This window comes from Stigmatopora argus, chromosome 13 (genome assembly GCF_051989625.1).
Source record: "Stigmatopora argus isolate UIUO_Sarg chromosome 13, RoL_Sarg_1.0, whole genome shotgun sequence".
NCBI classification, from domain to species: domain Eukaryota; kingdom Metazoa; phylum Chordata; class Actinopteri; order Syngnathiformes; family Syngnathidae; genus Stigmatopora; species Stigmatopora argus.
In genome coordinates, this window is record NC_135399.1 from 13,653,646 (window position 1) to 13,672,012 (window position 18,367).

Sequence of the window (18,367 nt, forward strand, 5' to 3'; positions counted from 1 at the left end):
GCATTTATGTCCAGATCCGATCCGATACATTAAATGTGAACAAAACTAATCTGACATTATACCCATATCAAAGCGATATTAGCATATCAGTGGTTTCAAATGAAGCAAAAAATATACTTTTTTTCTTTGTAGCAGAAAATGAGGTTGCAAAAAATGATTTAAATATATATCTATATATATATTGGCTGGCTTGGAGTTGGCTGAGATAGGCACCAACACCCCCGCGACGGACAACAAACGAATGAATGAATAATAAAAGCACATTTTTTGTATAATTCCAAACGCAAACATCCAACTTGATTTGACCTGCTATTTTTTAAAGATCCAATATTGAAAGCCAAGTGCGTCGAATTGAAATGAATGTTCGTGTCAGCTTTTTCCTCTAAAAATGCTTTGACAAGACGAAACACGCCCGGTCGTTCACTCGCCAAAGACGGGATGTTCCACGAGCGCGAGTTATGCGCATGCCTTCCATTATGCACGTTTTCTCGGAGGGAACGCATTGCGAACGGCGCTGCTGTCGCTTCAAGATTTATCTCCTGAAACGCATTCCCCGGCGCTCCTCTAAAATTTTTGTCTCCCCCCAAAGGGGGGGCCGTGCTCAACTTTGACCCACGTAAAGGGCCGCTTAGAAACGTCCGCATAATCCCGCCATCTACCTCAGGAAAATACGCCTAAGTGGAGGCCCCCGACCGGTCGCCCGGGGGAGGCGGGTGGAGGGGGGCCCTGACCCATCTTGCTCGTGGCTTTCCCTCAAAACCGCCATGTTGGCTAATGCTAAGGAATGCTTTCCGCTTCTCCGGGCTAACGAGTCAGGATAGGAATCAACTCGTCGGCCCCCAAAAGGTTGTTTCGGAGACGGCGACATTTGAGACCTGACGTTGCCTGTACGAGCAATGCAAAGAATTCACGCTCACCCGACAGGGCGTGACCGTATGCTAACGCGTCGTCCTACTTTATACTGTATTTTTCGTACGAGAAGCCTCACCTGAATTAAAGTCCCGCCTGCCAGAGGATACACAATTTTTGGAATTGATCTGAAATAAAAAACAATCATGTTAAAATCACAATAGTAAACTGGATAACAACATGTTTTTGGATAACTAGGCCAAAAATAACACACACTTGAATGCGACTTATAGTCCGGAAAATACCAAGTATTGGAATGTGGTTTTAAAAATATTGTAAAAAATTAATTTGTCAACAATTTGAATAGAATAGTGTCCATGTGAGCTGATTGGCTGCCACGGATGGCGCGAGAAGTCCAATTCATTTTAATGTGGCACTTTGTTTTGCAATGATTTTCTTTTTTTTTGCAATTCATTCATTGGCTGCCACTTGAAATGGATTGCTAAACTCTTTTATAGCATTTTAACAGAATCTTTTGAAAGGCCGACTTTATTTTGCGTCTCCACGCAAATGATTTTTCATTGAAACTCCATTTTCCCTTTGCCCATGTCAGCTTCATCCACCTAAAGTGTCACTGAAGAATGTTCCATCATTTAAAAAAGGGGGGGTGGGTGCGCTGGGCTAATATATAACCAATTACACTGGTCACATTTCCTGTGTCTCCTTTGAGCTCTCTGCGGGCTCAAAGTGCCAATCAGGCCTGGAATGCCAGAACATGGCTCTTATTTGCCAGGGGTCAGCGCACCACTAACCTCGCATTCTAAAGGCCCATTGTTCCCAGGACCAGAAAACCAGGAGAGACGCACGCAAAGCGCGGCCCCCCGCGTCAAGGGCCCGCCGTGTTTAAAACAGCATCCGCCAAGGATTCGACGAGGTGCGTGAGCGAGCGCGCTTGGAAATAAAAAGTCGCCTTCGGCCAGGTATTAGGCTCCCTTCTCTTAAATCCTTTTATTTTGATAGCCTCCTGCTTCCTGCTTTTACTGGCGTTACGTGTCACTTGCGTTATTTTGTACCATTGGGAGGGGCAATTGAACATTTTTATCGATACCTAATAAATCGTGGGGGCTTAAAAAGGAGACTATCGCCTGGAAGAGTGCAATCCATTCAAATAATAAGTGGCCAATGAATGTTTATTTTGAACTCGATATTGACACCCCGCAAAAACCCATTCAAAAAAACAACAACAAAAAAACAAATAAAAACTCTTTACATGAGTTTATTGCATTTGTACTATATGTTAGGGATGTTTTTGGAATTGGAACCATGCACTTTGAGAAAAACAACCTTTGTTTTTTTAAGGTTTAAGTGAATTTGATACAAATATGGCAGTAAATTGTTTTTGCCACGGTTTGCATTGGTGTCCAATGTTGGCAGAACCGTGGACAGAATTGCCCCGCATCGGCAGGTATGCGTTGAGAGAAACCTGACCTACCTGCCGGATCGAAACTACTCCTACGCCGAGATTAACCCTTAAATGCTCAGCGTGGGAACCCTCATTCTACTTATATACCGTATTTTCACGACTATAAGGCGCACATAAAAGTCTTAAATTGTCTCCAAAATAGACAGGGCGCCTTATAATCCAGTGCGCTTTATATATGGACCAATACTAAAATTGTTATCACGATAAAATAAAATAAATCAGTCGATAGGGTACACCATCTCTCACAACTACGGCGAGCAGCCCTGTAGAAAAAGTACTGCGCAGTGACTGCTGGGATATGTAGTAGTTCTTTTGTCAATACACCCAATGGATTGTGGCCTGTATACATCGACATCAACACAGCATGACGAAGCATGGAAAGCACCATTGGAAAAGTTACGCTAGCTACCAGCTCGCTACTATTTGTGAATGGATTGTGGCCGCCTGGACGAACGTATAAAACTCAGCGTTTTCGATGACTAATTTGGACAATTGTTCAATTCGGACACAGAAAATGAGGACTTTGATGGATTTGTGGGTGATGATGACGAGAGTAAGTTGTAAAATGGCTAAATAAAGTACAACCGAACTCAGTTTTGCTTCCGTTGCCTTTTTAAAAACATGTTTTTAGCGTGTGGGTGTAGCGTGCAAGAACTATATATCTCAGCAGTCACTGCGCACCGGAAACTGGAAATAGAGTCTGGGGCTGCTTCCGGTACCCAGCGCTATTGCTGTTCGATATTCATATATAATATATATGCGTCTTAAAAAACGGTGCGTCCTTTGTGTGTGTTTAATATACAGAAATAGTACTCGTTACTGACACTGCGGCTAAAAATACGATGCGCCATATTAGTCGTGAAAATACGGTACCTACAAATAACAGACAAATGGACGGACGAAAGGACGGACAGGCGACGCTTTGGCAAGCGGCGCCGCTACGTAGCCTTGACCTACAAATGACTGCGGCTCCCAAGGCCGTGCGTGCGTCACCACTACAAAAAGGTCTCGGGACAATCTCTACCGGTGACTTCTGGGCCAAGAACATCTGCAACAATCAGACAGAGGAAGTCAAAAAAATCAGCATCGGGACATCCCTGGTTAAAGCCCAACCTATACATACAGTGCTTTATTTTGAAAGGAAGTTTGATTTGGGATCGGGCGCTAAACGAGCATTCCGGCACGGGCGTGCTATGTGAACTTTATGGGGTCGGGCGTCGCATAAGGGACTTTTGCGTTAAGCCTCTAAAACAATTCATATTTTTTAAATGTTAATCCTTGAGAGCCATGCACATGCATGAAAATGTGCGCCTTTTTTACTCACTTCAGCACTTTTAAAGTACAAAAAGTCACTGAATTCTTTTGACAACATTGTTATGTTGTTGCTAATCAATGAGTTTCAATGAAAATATCCATACAGAAGAGTATGATGAAAAAAAATATGATAGTAGAAGTAGTGTCAATGCTATGATACCAACGTAACGCTCCTATTCCTGCGCTTTCTCACCAGCAGTTTCCATAGTTTACCTCACAGGTTAGTGGAGAGCCATATGCACCCATCAAAAGAGCCATATGTGGCTCCCGAGCCATAGGTTCCCTACCCCTGCTCTAAAAGGCGGAGGTAGGTCTAAAAAAAAGAATGGGGAGAGAAGTGGGGGAAAAAAGGGTTGAAAATATACTTGCTATGAGTTTCCTTTCCTCGCTCGTCTAGGAGAGAGAGAGATATAAGAGGGCAAAGGTCGGCAGCCTTTTCAGAGAGACATGATTGCAGCCTTGTTGTTTTTTTATTCACCATTATGTGACTTTTCTGTCGGTTGCATTTCTATTGGAATTTTTTTTTCTCCGAAAGACCTCGTCCCCGTGAAAGGAAGGCTTCCGAAACACTGGCGCGCTTTCAAGGTCCCGCCGCATTGAAAGCCTTTCCGCCGATGGAGTTGAAGCTATTTGATTTTTTTTTCTCTCATTCATCCGCCCCGACCTTTTTTTACTTGACGCGTTCTCGGGCCGATTTCCCATTGAAAAGCCGCGTCACGCTTTCATCTGCGCGACGGTTGTTATTTGTCGTGCTTTTGGAGGTCGGGTCGATGGCGTCGACGGGCGCGTCTTGCCAAAGTCCGCCGGCAGGTCACGTTTGCCCACGAACAACATTTGGCGTCAGGCGGCGAGCAAAAACCACGATAGCCACGGATCTTTTTCTTCAGGCGCATGGTGTCTTATTTTATTGCTTAACTGTCAGACCTCCCAGTCAAAACGGATTGGACGCCTATCGCCATCAATGGGTTGACACTTTAAAGGTACATTTTAAAAAGCGGATCTTTTTAATCCCGTGGAAGCATTTCAAGTCGTTTGATTTTCTGAAAGTGGCCCTGGGAGACAAAAGTTAGCACACCCCTGCGCTATAGAGGGAGGAGATTCCAGTTCAAAGGCAGGTTGAGGTCCAACAGGGCGGAGGTGCGATCACGCCGACTCCCACGCGACAACATTACGTTAACGCGCGTCTTTTCGGGGAAACTGTATCAGAGTGCAGGCGGGTCATAAAGCGCCCCGGTCGCCGTTTCTTCTTCTTATCGGGGTCGCAAACATCACAAGGCAAGCAATGTGGCAGGAAATGATGGCAATAAAAAGGTTTCAATTTGATTTTTTTTTTCTGTATGATAACACACACCTGCAAGATTAATGTAACGAGAAGACAGGAGAACGACTTTGGGGGTGCTTTACCTGCTTTTTGCTATGGGCAATGTAGGCGATCACCTGGGGCGCAATCTTCTTGGCGCCGCAAATGCCCTAAAAATGTTCCAAATATCCCAAACTATAATTATTATTATTATTATCATCATATTGTGGCGTAGACCACAGCAGAGTTTGCAGAAGAAGCCTTGCCTTCCCCCTAGCGTCATTAAAGTGTCAATGCATCCATTTTCTCATGCTAACAAATTTCTTAGGATGATTTTTGCATCACAGAGAGGCAGAAAAATCACATTTTAGATTCAAACCATCTAAAAAGAGCAAAAGAGCAAGAATGTTTTTGCCATTAAAATGAAGTAGGAATGTTTTTGTCGAATTCTGCAGAAAGTATTTTTTTTTTTAGGAAAAAAACTCATTTGTGTGCCTGAATGTCCCAAATTGTTCACCTTGTAATTCATGTGAATGGGACAACAAAGATCCATCTTGATATTTGAAAATATATAAAAAATAATAATATTAATAATAATTTACAAAATCCGCCCACGATGAAAATAAAGAGGAGAAAATACGTGACATGGACTCTTGGGAAGGTGTTGCTGACTGGAGTGTTTATCTGCTAGCCTGCTTCTGTCGAGCCTCTCCTCCCAGCTGGAGCACCATTTGGTAGAACATTTGCTACCCTGAGTGACTCTATTTCATTTTTCTTCTAATTTATCCAATGAACATTTCATTGAAATGAAGACCGACCCTCATCCCGATGCCTCTTTTCTCTTTTCTAACGGAGGTCAAATGTGCATTAAAGGAGTTATTAAAACGACGAGCATGTCAACAAATCAAAATGACTGCACTGATTTCATCTTACATACTGATTGTGTCCTCAAAATGTGTTTTCATACTTATTCCATCCCAAACAATTTCCTCTGAGGTCACTTTTTTCAATAATTCTGGGGGGCGGGGCATGCTAATTGAGAAAAAGGAGATTCATTAAGGACAAAACTTTACAATTATGCCCTGGAATAGGTTTGTATGCAAAATATGGTATACTATCATTGTCAATTGTAGCATTTCATAGCACATTCAATATGAATTTCACAATAAAACCCATTTCCTTCTACTGTCCCAGCACAAGGAAACAGCGGTGTTGAAATCCAACGAGTGAATGTTTTTTTGTTGGTTTTTTTTTTTCAATTTGACAGTTCCTGGTGACACAGCGCGGTGACTCACGACATGTGTCTTTGTTTTTATTCCTCAAGAGCAAAAGAGGGAGAAAAAAACAGACCAGTAGGGCCGACTGGCCTTTTTTTTTTCTTCATTTTTGGAAAACACCAGCTGTCAAGTGGCCGCTTTGGCTTTCGGAAGGCCCAAGTCTAGGTGGGCGTGACCCCAGAAATACACCTTAAAACGGGTTGACAATGTATCATAAACTATGATATTTTTCTCCCTGACAACAACGGATGTATTTTTTATCACCTTCTCATTGGTCACTTCATGTTAGTATTGCCTAATTGTTTGCCATTGGAATTAAATGGGGGCAAATTTGTTCAAATCTTAATGGAACCGTCCATTTTTGATCCCGAGAACCCCCCAAAAAATTTAACTAGATGGATTTGTAAATGTTTTTGCCAATGCAAACGAATAGGGCTTCCTTTTTCTGACTTCCATAACTTTAAATAAAAAATAGTGCACAATTCACAAGTGCATTATCTGCACAAGTGATTAAAATCAATGCAACCAATGGTTCATGACCGTCTTCTTAAAGTATTGACGCGGTAACTTGGAGAATGCCAGCCTAGAGCTGACGCATTGTACCCTTTAAAAAGGCACAACTATGTACATTTCTCGGAAATATTAATTATAAAAAAAAATAAAAAATAAAAAGCATGTTATTCCATCCTCGCAAACCCTCCGAGAGAAACGGACAAAAGCCCGGCCGGGAGACTAGCGCCTGCGTGGCCTTGGGAACTGACGAGAACAAAATACTCTGAGGTTTGAAGAGAGTGGGATTGAGACAGTTGAGAGAAAGAAAAAAAAAAAAGAAGAAAAAAAAAAAAACGCAAAGAGAAAGAAGTGCATTCTCCCGACATGAGTCACCTCTCAGTGAAAGCTTTGTAATTTAAGCCACACATGGCGAGGAAGAAAGCGAAGGAAAAGGTTAGCCCCCAAAAAGACGCACATTTGGAAACACAGTCGCTAATTCACTTGAAATTTGCTCAAAAAACAGTCGCCGACAAGTGAAACAAACGACAACGTCCACTCGGATTACCCGAATAAAGTCGTCGTGTTAGAAATGTCAAGTGGTAATATTACGAAAAATCAAGTCAGGTGTCGTCAACATTTGACGAGATTAAAGTTTTTGTATTAAAAAAAAATGAAGTCGTCGTATTTCGGGAATTAAGTTATAAATCGTGAATGTTAAATTAATGTTGCAATATTACGAGAATAACGCCGTGACATTACATAACTAAAGTCGAAATATGTCATACTACCAGAAAAATAGTATGAGGATAAAGCTGTACTTTTACAATATTTAAATATACCCCCAAAAATATGTGTATACTTTGCATACCTGTCAACCTCTGCCGATAACTGCCCTTATAAATGATTATGATTCCCCTTACAAACCCCCCAAAAACCTTACAAACACCGTACGACGAGTCGTACGGTGTTTGTAAGGTTTTTGGGGGGTTTGTAAGGGGAATCATAATCATTTATAAGGGCAGTTATCGGCAGAGGTTGACAGGTATGACTTTGTCGTCCGTGCTTTCTGACAGTAAATGGCTGGGATGGGCTCCAGCACCCCCCACAACCCTCGTGAGGATAAGCGCTTCAAAAGATAAATGAATGAATGAGTATAATATGATAGAAACATACTTAGTTCTGTACAAATTAATGTATACGGTCGTGTTCGGAACCCCCGCAAAAATGAACTCTCGTGACTCCCCTATATCTAACGGCGGGCTGTTGACGTTGGGGGTCCGGGGCATGTACGGGCAGAAAATGAAAATACAAAAAAAAAAAAAAAAGGCAGCGCCATTAATCCTGGATTTCAAAGACGGCGTGTGATAAAACATTTCCCCCTTAGGTAAACCCGCCGAACGCAAACACGAATTAGCCGCCCACGCTCGCCTAGTGAATAAGGCAAAAAGAATGCGCCCACTCGCTCTCGCTCGCTCGCTCGCTCGTCGACTGGCTGGTTTTCAGCCTCCGCCGACACATCTTCGTAATGGCTCACCTCTGTCGCCGCTCGAACCGGGAAAAAAAACAAAAAAAACATTTAAAAGTAAAAGCGAATTGTTTTAAAAGCCGAGGGGCCGGACGCTTAGAGAGATTCATCATCGGGCTGCGCGAAGGCGAGGACGAAGGCGGGCGGGCGGGCGGGCGTTCATGACAACCTGCTGAAAAGCGCTTTTCGTTCATGATGGAGATACTGTTTGGGAGAAAAGAAAATCATCATTTCCAAAAGAAAGGGCCATTGTAAATACAAATAAAAGCCGTGGTGATGGCGGAGGCCGCTAATGTTGCGCCGGCTCCTAAACGTGGCGACCGATAAAAAGGAGAGTGGCGGCGTGAGGAGGAATGAAAAGAATGAGGCTACGCTGACGGGGATCGTGTCAAAACATTGGAAGAATGCTCTGCGGGAACTTGTCGGGGAGCGTTTGTCGTCCTGCCTAGTTGCCAGAAAGCCAAGCGAAGAGTCTGCGCCATCGCCATCGCCATCGCCATCGCCACCGCCGAAGACCGACAAAGCGCCAACAAAGACAAAACGTAGCACCCCCAAAATGAAGTCGCCTTACCGCCACAATAAAGTCAGATTGTCAAGTCAGAGTGTTAAGACCTACCGTATGCATGCATGTACATTTATGTGTATGTATGTATATATGTGCTAAGCAACACACTTATTTATTTATATATTTATTCATGTATTTATTTATTAACTTACTAATTACCTATCTATTTATGTCTAAAATGCCTTTCTTATTCCTGCATCCTCACCCTCTTGCTACTGTGACAACGAAATTTCCCGAATACGGGATGAATAAAGTTATCCAATCCAATAAACTCGGAGAAAAATACTAAATCGCACTATTACGTAATATATTGTAATGGGGAAAAAAAGGTAATACGAGGAGTAGCATGACAAGATAAAAGTCGTAACTTTACAGGATTATACTTGTCATATTGAGAGAATAAAGTCATATATTGTGATGCTATAGAAAGAAAGTCACTATTTAAGAAGGAAAAAGGAGTAATATTACTATAAAAAAGTCAAATGCCAGGAAAAAAAGGGCCCAAATTCATAACTGGTACGAATGGCGCAGTACCTCCGCCCCAATTCGGATTTTATTCATTTTGATGCGCTGGGGCGTGAGTTTCGACCTGGATGCTACTCGACTGGAAGCGAGCGAGCGAGCGAGCGAGAGGAAAAGTGTCAGTGCAGACGTCCAGGTAATTGACCATCTCCAGTTGTCGCACGGTTAATGCGTCTCTCCGTACGGCGAGCGGGCGAGCGGGCGAGCGAGCGAGCGAGCGAACGAGCGCCCACGCGATGCTCTCCGATTCGACCTTGAGCCCCGCAATTCAATGCGCGATGGCTTTTAGAGACTTCGTTTTTTTTCTTTTCTCGGAGGCAATTCAGGCTCTCCAGAAACACACACACACACAAAAACACACGCACACACACACACACACACACACACACACATACACACAAGTACTGGAATGAAGCTACATCTGACAATCAAGTACATTAAGCATCAAAGCTGAGACAAGCTGTGATTTTCTCCATTTTGGCAGCAAAGGTGAGATCGCAGTTTTTGGCTCTCGAGGCTGATTCCGATCCTTGGCTGTCTGGTATCAGCCCAGACCCATAGCGAGTTTATTTTATTTATTCATTTTGAATAAATCATGCTCCGTTTGTCATCTTTTAAGACAAAATTTCATTGTCAAGACGCTGCTTGATAGTCATGGAGGACAGCTTTTGTTTTGCTTATTGTTCCTATAAATTCAATCCATTCCAAGCGGAAAGAATGGCAGCCAATGAATGCACTGCCGCCCTCCCGTTTCAACTCAATTGGACGTTCGCTGGTGATCAACTAATTGGTCCTATGCAATGAGAAAAAAAGGCTACCATTGACGGGGCTAGACGTCCAAGCCATTGGAAATGGGAGGCCTGGCAGTGGCCGTCTACAAGCGATAAACTCATTGAAAGAGTTTAAACTTAAGAATGTGCATTCTATGCCAACTCCCCACCTCAAATGGATAGGACATCTATCTTATTCTGATTCACGAAGTATGAAAAGAGGCTTCTTATCCAGGGCGGCCATGTTGGAGGGGGCAAAGTTGCAGTCCAATGCAATGACATTCAAATCAATCTTTCAACATTTGAGGCATCATATATTCATTGAATTGAATTTTTTTTTATTTCTCCGTTTATCCCCGCCAAACCTTTCCCATATTGAAATGCTCATTCATATTCGATAAATCTCCCGTTTTGCATCGATCTGGCGCCATTTTGTTTTGCAGTCTTCTCGTCATCGGCGAGGCCGGACACCCCCCTCGAGCCCCTTTTTCTTGGATTCCCCGCCTCCTCGCCCGAGGGCAACGCAACACTTGAGCGCCGCGCCGCTGCCGGCTCAACTGAATAGGAGAGCGTAACAAAAGATTGATAAACGTGCGGCGCGCTACTGTCGAGAAGCTCCGCTCGCTCCTACGCGTTGCCGCCCACGCCGTGGCAAAAGTACACCGCCGTGCGCAAAGTCAGATGGCGAGGGGAGAATAAACACGCCAATACGTGGACCGAGCGTCATCGCCAGAGGCCGGTGTGCTTTTTTTTCTTCTTCTTCTTCTGTGGAAGCATACGGCGAGCGGGAATTTGGTGAAAAAAGCGCGGCGGAGGTTTAGGTGAGCCTCATATTTATTCATCTGGTTTCAAACAAAGAGCATCGCAGCGCCTGCTATTCTCGGTCGCAGCCTGTAAACTAACTCCCACGAAAGGCGGCCCCGGTGAAGTCACCTTTACGTTTGGAGTGAGGAAAGAAAAAAAAAAAAGAAAAATAAACTCCAATATCCAAAGGGATGTGCATTTGTCTAATCTATTAGTTGTATACTGTGTTGTCTACGTGGCTGCACCCACATACCCACCGAAAGACACCAACCTACCTACGTCTACTTACCGACCGGTGGCGGAACAAATGTGAGGAGGGTCCAGGTTCCAGGGGGTATCAATGGGGCACCCTTGAGTGGAGCGGCCGAGCAGGGGTGTTTTTCCAGGGAATTGGCACTCATCAACTGGAAGAGCAAGAATTGAATTGAATTGAATGCCTTTATTGTCATTATACAAGTAGATTTAAAGCTTCACCACCAAGTGCACAAATAACAACAACAACGGCAGCTAGGATCAAATTAAGACTTTTTGCTAGCCACTTTTGCTTTAATCACTTTCCACCACTTATCCATGTTGACTACGACGTGTACTACATATGATGTTGACCACTTGATTATCGATTATTTGTTCATCGTTACTATATATTGATCATCTTTGTGTTTGTTTGTTTGTTTGTTTGTTTGTTGTTGAGTCCATAGACTCATAATCCTGGACTTCAGACGGAACAAGGCCGCTCCACTTTGATAATCTCACTTGGACTACTTATTTATTTATTACTTATATATTGATTATTTATTTGTCTGTTTGTTGTTTGTTGTTGTTGTTGTTACTTGTGCACTTTGTGGCGAAAGCTTTAAAACTCATTATATTTGTATAATGACAATAAAAGCATTCAATTCAATGGAAACAGACAAATAAATAATCACTAACAATGAATAAGTAATAAATAAATAAGTAGTCATAATAAATAGTCAACAACATGAGTAGGGAAGTGCACAAATAACAACGAGAATAATAATAATAATCGGACATAGGCCCTGTCGCCATCATCAACAACAAAAGCCTACTTGTCATCACACCCAGAAACTGCGTATGACGAAATTGGTAGTGCATCTCTGTAAGGTGCGTTTTCTCGGCAAAAGACCCAAATAAGTGATCATTTCGGACTCGTAATTTGGCATTCTGCCGTTATGGATACATCGCATCACCCCCGAGTGATATATATAGTGAAATAAGAACGAGAAAGAAAGATGTCAACATAATAGATAAGTAGTAGTCAACATAGATAAGTAGTGAGCATGAATAAGTAAGTGGTCACATAAGTACGCAAGTACAACCGCAACTAGTCCCTACCTCCCTAGATACAGAAACCCATTTAAACCCACCCACAGCCTCAGGTTCCCAAAAATCCTGCGTTTTACGTCAACAAGTCATAGATGTCATTCTCACGCGGTCGCGCACGCACGCGTTGCATCCTACTTGCATTCTGAAATGTAAGCAAGAAGTATGCGCAGCGCGGAACAAGTCGTGAGTGTGCAGGCGTGCGTGCGTCCGTCCGTGGGAGGACGTCGGCCGTTCTCGCTCCCTTTACATAACGTTTGCAGATGAGCGAGGGCTCGCGGGTCAATTTGCAAAAACACCCTGCGCATGTGTGACTTTGCAGGATTTTAGGCGGGGGCCGTTCCTCTACTCGTCCCACAGAAGAAGAAGAAAAAAAAACAACTAACACCTCGTTGTAGGGATGCTTCACTCTGCAAAGCTCTCACATCATTTGGTTTCTCTTTGCGTTTTTTTTCTTCCTGCGCCGCATAGCCCAAACGTTCCGGAAAGGCATACTTTGCGTTGTACCCCTGACATTTACGGTTGTGGGATTTGCAACAAAAAAAGCCAATTGCAATTGCATGGACAATTCAATTTTCGAAATGAACGTCTTCTCCCATTTTAGATCCCATTGACATAATCTATACGTGTGAATTTATACAAAGAATTCAGCAAATCAAGATACACAAAAATGTGATTCTACCAAAATTTGAAAAAAACAACTTGAATAAGATAAACTAAGTTAAAAAAAGAAAGCTTAAACTCTACAAAAAGTGACCAATGAGCAGGAATCCCCAAAACATGAAACAATTTGAAAAAGCATAGAAAACTAAAACAAAAAGCCACGGAAAGCCAAAAAAGTGTGAAAACAATAAAATAAAAATCCATCAGAAATTGGCAAAAACACCACCCCCAAAAAATTCTAACAAAATAGAAAAAAAGGGCAAACATTACACTTAGTTGTTGTATATTTCCGCCATTGACGGCACTAGACCACCATTTGGAAATGCTCATTTACCCTTTTAGGTAGTGACCCCAGGCTATGGAGAGCAAAGCATCCCCACACCATCAAAGATCATTTTGTATATTGGCAAACCTGCTTATCTTTGTTGAAGGACTGCTTTAATGCTTTACTTTTCACGCGTCTATGTTTTTTTTCTTCTTCTTTCGCACTCTCACTTACAGCGCGTGTCCAGATGGAGCGTGTATCGTGGCCTTCTGTCTGGTGGTGGTATTTCACCCCACCGCGGGCGGCCTGCGAACGCCTGGCGTCGCCCAGTCGCCACCGGTGTCCTTCGTAAAACAATAAGCGCTTCGCATCACAATCCATCATTGCCCCTTGGCACTAAAACCAAAGGAAATGATAAAGAAAAATAGATAAAATGAGAAACCAAAAAAACGTGAGGGATGGCGGCGAAACAAACGAGCGAACCGATTGGTCGTGTACAGGTGATAAACTCATTTAATGGACGTCAGAAGGATAAAAGGAGCTTGTTTTTCCGCTTTCTACTGTCAAATCGATCGATTTCCTTGTCGCGTGGTTATCGCCAACCTCGCCCGAGGCCAGCACGGGTGTTTTTGCGGGTGAGCGCACCCCCCTCACTAGTTCAAGGCTTCTCCTTTTAACAGCACACGGTTACGAAAGCCCAAGGTTTTGCCGGCGCAAAGAAAGGCGCAGAGAGAAGAAAAAGTGAGGACGACTGTTTGGTTTCCAGGCAACAGGCAACACCGGGCCGCGGCGAGGGGCGGGGCTGGGTCCCGTCTTTTCCGCCTTGGTCTCCACATTCTCTTCCTGGGGAATGTGACCCACCTGACCCCTACCGGACGGAGCCGCCCCTCCCGCCGCACTGTAATCGGACAGCTTTTCCGAGGGATTCCTAGAGAAGCCATTTTTTCATTTGGATAACCGTATTCTTTGGACTATAAGCCGCTAGTTTTTTCCTCTCCTCTGTCGTATGCGTTTTTTACAATGAATGAGCTTCATTTGTTGTTGTTAAAAATAAATGTTAAGAAAATGACGGGGGTATGAGCCGTGAACATTTTTCATTCGCCTTTCCCAGTCCACATGGATTGGACGTCTGGTACCGTCAATGGCAGTCAGAGACCTATTGTGCAGGTTTTCTTCAGTTTTTGGAGTTTGTTTTGCCTTTCGAGCTAGTTTTTCACATTTCCCCTGATTTCTTTTAGATTGTGCCAGATTTATTGTAGTTTGTGTGTTTTCATTTTTTGTTTTTTTGCATAATTGTGAGTTAGTTGTACAGTTTCACCTATAGTCAGCTGGGCTAGGCTCCAGCACCCCTGCAACCCGGTGAGAATAAGCAGAATGGGAGATGAATGAATAATATTTCTGGGTAATTTTGCTGATATATTAGGTCATTTGTCCCCATTGGAAATGCATCCATTGCCTATAAATGAAGCTGTTTTGGTTCAAATTTGGTTGACGGAGCTTGATTTCCTGATTCTTTTAAATATGCATAAATCATATAAAACGTAGGAAGAGATCGCTTTTAAAATCTGAAGTACTTTGCCCTTTGGAACTGAATGCTTTGCACACTGATGCAGTCCTCGAGAAGAAGGAAAAAAATGGAAAGGGACTTTGAGAGGCTCTGTTGGGCTCAGTCAAACAATGAAAAAGTCACATTTAGACTAAGGGCATTGGCGTCTTTGATGTGAGGAGGAGGACGAGGAGGACGAGGGAGGATGGAGTGGGAAGGCGGAGGACAACGTAGGTGGAGAAAGCAGCTGGGAGGAGGCAGGTTGGCAGGTTGGCAGGCCGGCAGGCAAAGCAGGCAAAGCTGGCACACAATGGTGGAGCGACCTTCATTTCCGCAGAGGCCGCTTCCTCCTCCTCACCTGTTGCTATTTTCACTCTTGGAGGCTCATCACTAAGCCGCCAATGGGTAACAAGTCCACCTCACACTTCTGAGATGCAGGGTTCGATGCCCGCGGGCTGGCGACCTTACGAGTTTGGGTTACTCAAGTGGCTCTGCTTAATGTAAATTTGAAGTCAAAATGCACACTTGCGTTCCCTTCAAAACTGAACACATTACAGTCTTTGATTTAATGACGCAAGAGCAGCATCTTCCTTCCTTTGGACATCCCAGAAGTCACGCGAAATAAAGCACTTTGGCCATCATGGCCGCTTTACTGTCAAAGGTTGAGAAAAGAGTGGGAGACGGGGGGAAAAGCAGCAGGGGAATTCCTCGGTCAAGGTAAAGGGAAATCACAAAGACACATGTTGAAGACCCCCGCCTTTGATTTTACGCGAGTGACGTGTGGACGTTTCAAGCGGTCAACATTCCTTTGTTTTCATTTCATTCATTTTCATCTGCTGCTATTTACTTGGGAAAATAAAGACTTTTTTTTTTTCCGTCTTAATCCGCCGGCTCAGGCAGAGCGCCCCAGTCCATCTGTGCGTACTGTGTATGTGCAAGCAAAAAAAAATTAAGAAAATAAATAAACAGGGATATTTTCTAAATATATTTTTGGACTAAATAGTTTGATCAGAGAGAACCATGACGGTGATTGAAACATTGTATTTCAAAATAAACAAAGTGAAGATATGGCCTACAAAAGAATCCTAAATCCAACCTACAGTCTGTTGCATTGCTCAGTTTTAACACTAGATGGAGGTAGTCATTTAAACAGAGGCTCTCCATCCTTTACAATAAATGTAGGATTCTGGTATCTAGTTTTTAAAAAATTCAATCTGATGAAGTCATCTCAGTTTTGATTTTCTTAACTTTACAGTGATTGGTCACTTTTTCCTTTGTTTTTTTTTTTCAGTAGAAAAAATTAACGCCGGCCTCCCAGTTCTGAGTTAGGCTTCCTGCATCAAGTTTGCATGTTCCCCCTGGGCTTGCGTGGGTATTCTCCAGGTAATCCGCTTTCCATCCCCAAAACCTCCATGCTAGGCTAATTGGATGCTACATTATCTCGAGGTGTGAGCGATTGGCCGTTTGTCTTCTCGCACCCTGCCATTGGCACGCCACCAATATTGAAGCTTACAGTTTTCTGAGATTGGCTCCAGCACCCTCGCAACCCTCTTGCAAACATGCAGTACAGAAAATTAAAATATGGGATTTGAGATCTCACAATTATATTTTCGCGATTACGTGGATAGTTCAATGCCTTCTGGAAAAAAATGTATTTCTTAGCGGCGGCACTGCTTGTTTACAATAGCAAATCTTTTTTTTTCCCCCCACTTCGAAACGCTTTTGTCTCCGTTGAAATCATCACAATGCAGCCAAGGACGGGTGCTTTGTGCGAGCGACTCCCTGTCATCACGGCGACAAACTTTCCCAAGGACAAAAGAGCTGGCGAAGGAACCAACGAAGGAACGAAGGAACGAGAGAGACGCCTCTGCGAGAGACAAGTAAGTCCACCACATTATGTCCACAATAGAGAAACATGCCAAAGCCAGGCTGAAAGAAAAATGTTTCCTTTTCTCCACCAAGCTGCCTTTTTCATCTGAGTGTGAATAGAATTGCTCTTGCTTTTGTTTTTGTACATTTTACAGAAGTTCAAACTTGTCGTCATCCGCATTAAGTGAAAGATTAATGATAGATGGTGACTTCTCAAATGGAAAAGACGCCAGTTGAAAACATACCGTCGGGCAAATGGCGAGGAAAGTGACTGTGCTTAATTAGGGTGTCAGACAGAGCTTTTTTTTGCTATGCTGGAATTAATACGTCTCAAATGTGCTTTTTGTGATAGCGGCTCACTTGCTGTAATGATAATGTAGTGATTCGGACTGTTTACATGAGGACAGATGCATTTTCACAGGATATTTCGCATTTATACTGCATATAAAGTGTAATTGAACCGAATTTAATTTTAAAAAATGAATGTTCTTCTTCCTCTGACCCGTTTTCAATTTTGTATTTCAACTCACCGCACGATAAGGACAACGACTCTCCACTACCATTTTCAATTGGGTCATACACTGCCTAGTGGTTTAACATTGCAGGGGGGGGGGGGGGGGCAAACTTTCACGCGAATTATTTTTCATGGCACAATTTCACTAGATCTGGGTTTTTGCAAGTCTTGATCATTTATTATTCCACCCTATTTGATAAGATTCTATCAAAAAAATATTATCAGACCACTTCTGCAAGGTAAATTTGCTCAAAAAACGAAAACTTACTCTTGAAATTTTGAAAGTTGGCCAAAAAATAAACGCTAACGTAGCAATTTCATACATTTCCGAGGTATAGGATGGGGTCTGAATATCGACATTTCCTTAAAAACGAGCGACTTATCTCCAAATACGGCATCCCTGGGTAATACCCGGGTGGCGTGAGGGTCAGCCACTTCCTGCCTCTTCGGCGCGCCAAACTAAAAGGCTTCTTCTGGGTGGCATCGTCTTGGGTTCCTCTTGGGGGGAAAATGGTTGCACTTGAACGTCCGCCAGAGCGCCCACCGCCCACCGCCTCTTCTGGCGCACCCGTTGTGTGCATGTGTAGGAGTACGAGGGTGAAGGAGGACCACTCGGCGTGGGCTGAACAGCGCTCGGGCTTTCTCCGCCACCGCGTTAATAGGCCTCTCTCGGCGGAAGCCTTTGCGCCGAGGTAATGGAGTGATGGAGAAGTGGAAGGAATATGTGTGGGCGATCCATCATCAAGGCCTTCAACCTCTCTCTCTCTCTTTCTTTCTCTCTCTCTCTCCCCCATTCTCTCTCTCTCGGTTCTACCAGCACTTGCTTTCGTCTAATGTTCAAACACGTAAATATATATGTAATAGGATTTATGTTCACCAAATATACGCTGAAATAGAGACAACTTCCATATAGTATAGCATGAGATTTCTTCTTTTTCAATTAAAAAGCAGTAAATATTCAAATAGCTTTTTACATGTTTTTTCGCCAAATTTTCCATTTTTAACAAGAAATTTTGGGATGAAAACGTTTTTTTAAAAAAAACATATTTTTGATTCCAAAAAAACAATTCGGTCTGAATGAATATTGGCAGCATAATTGTTATTTGTAGCTAACATGCTACAAATATTACGTTATTTGTAGCTAACATGCTACAAATAACAATTATGCTGCCAATATTCATTTAGAGCGAATTGTTTTTTTTAATCAAAAATATGGTTTTTTTTTTTAATCTTTTTCATCCCAACATTTCTTGTTAAAAATTGAAAAT

The 18,367-nt window shown here is 43.0% G+C and overlaps 1 protein-coding gene across 2 annotated transcripts in view; it reads right to left on the bottom strand.

Moving 5' to 3' along the window:
- Window positions 1–18,367, bottom strand: part of ccdc80 (coiled-coil domain containing 80) — a 31,825-nt gene that overhangs the window by 11,178 nt on the left and 2,280 nt on the right. Inside the window, exons 1-3 of one of the 2 annotated variants that reach the window (XM_077617794.1) lie at window positions 13,405–13,525; window positions 11,191–11,305; window positions 989–1,037 (exon numbers count right to left, since the gene is read on the bottom strand). The gene's annotated coding sequence lies outside the window, so the exon portion shown is untranslated. Of the gene's footprint in view, window positions 1–988; window positions 1,038–11,190; window positions 11,306–13,404; window positions 13,526–18,367 lie in introns of those variants that run through there. The other variant, XM_077617793.1, reaches the window with a different exon arrangement.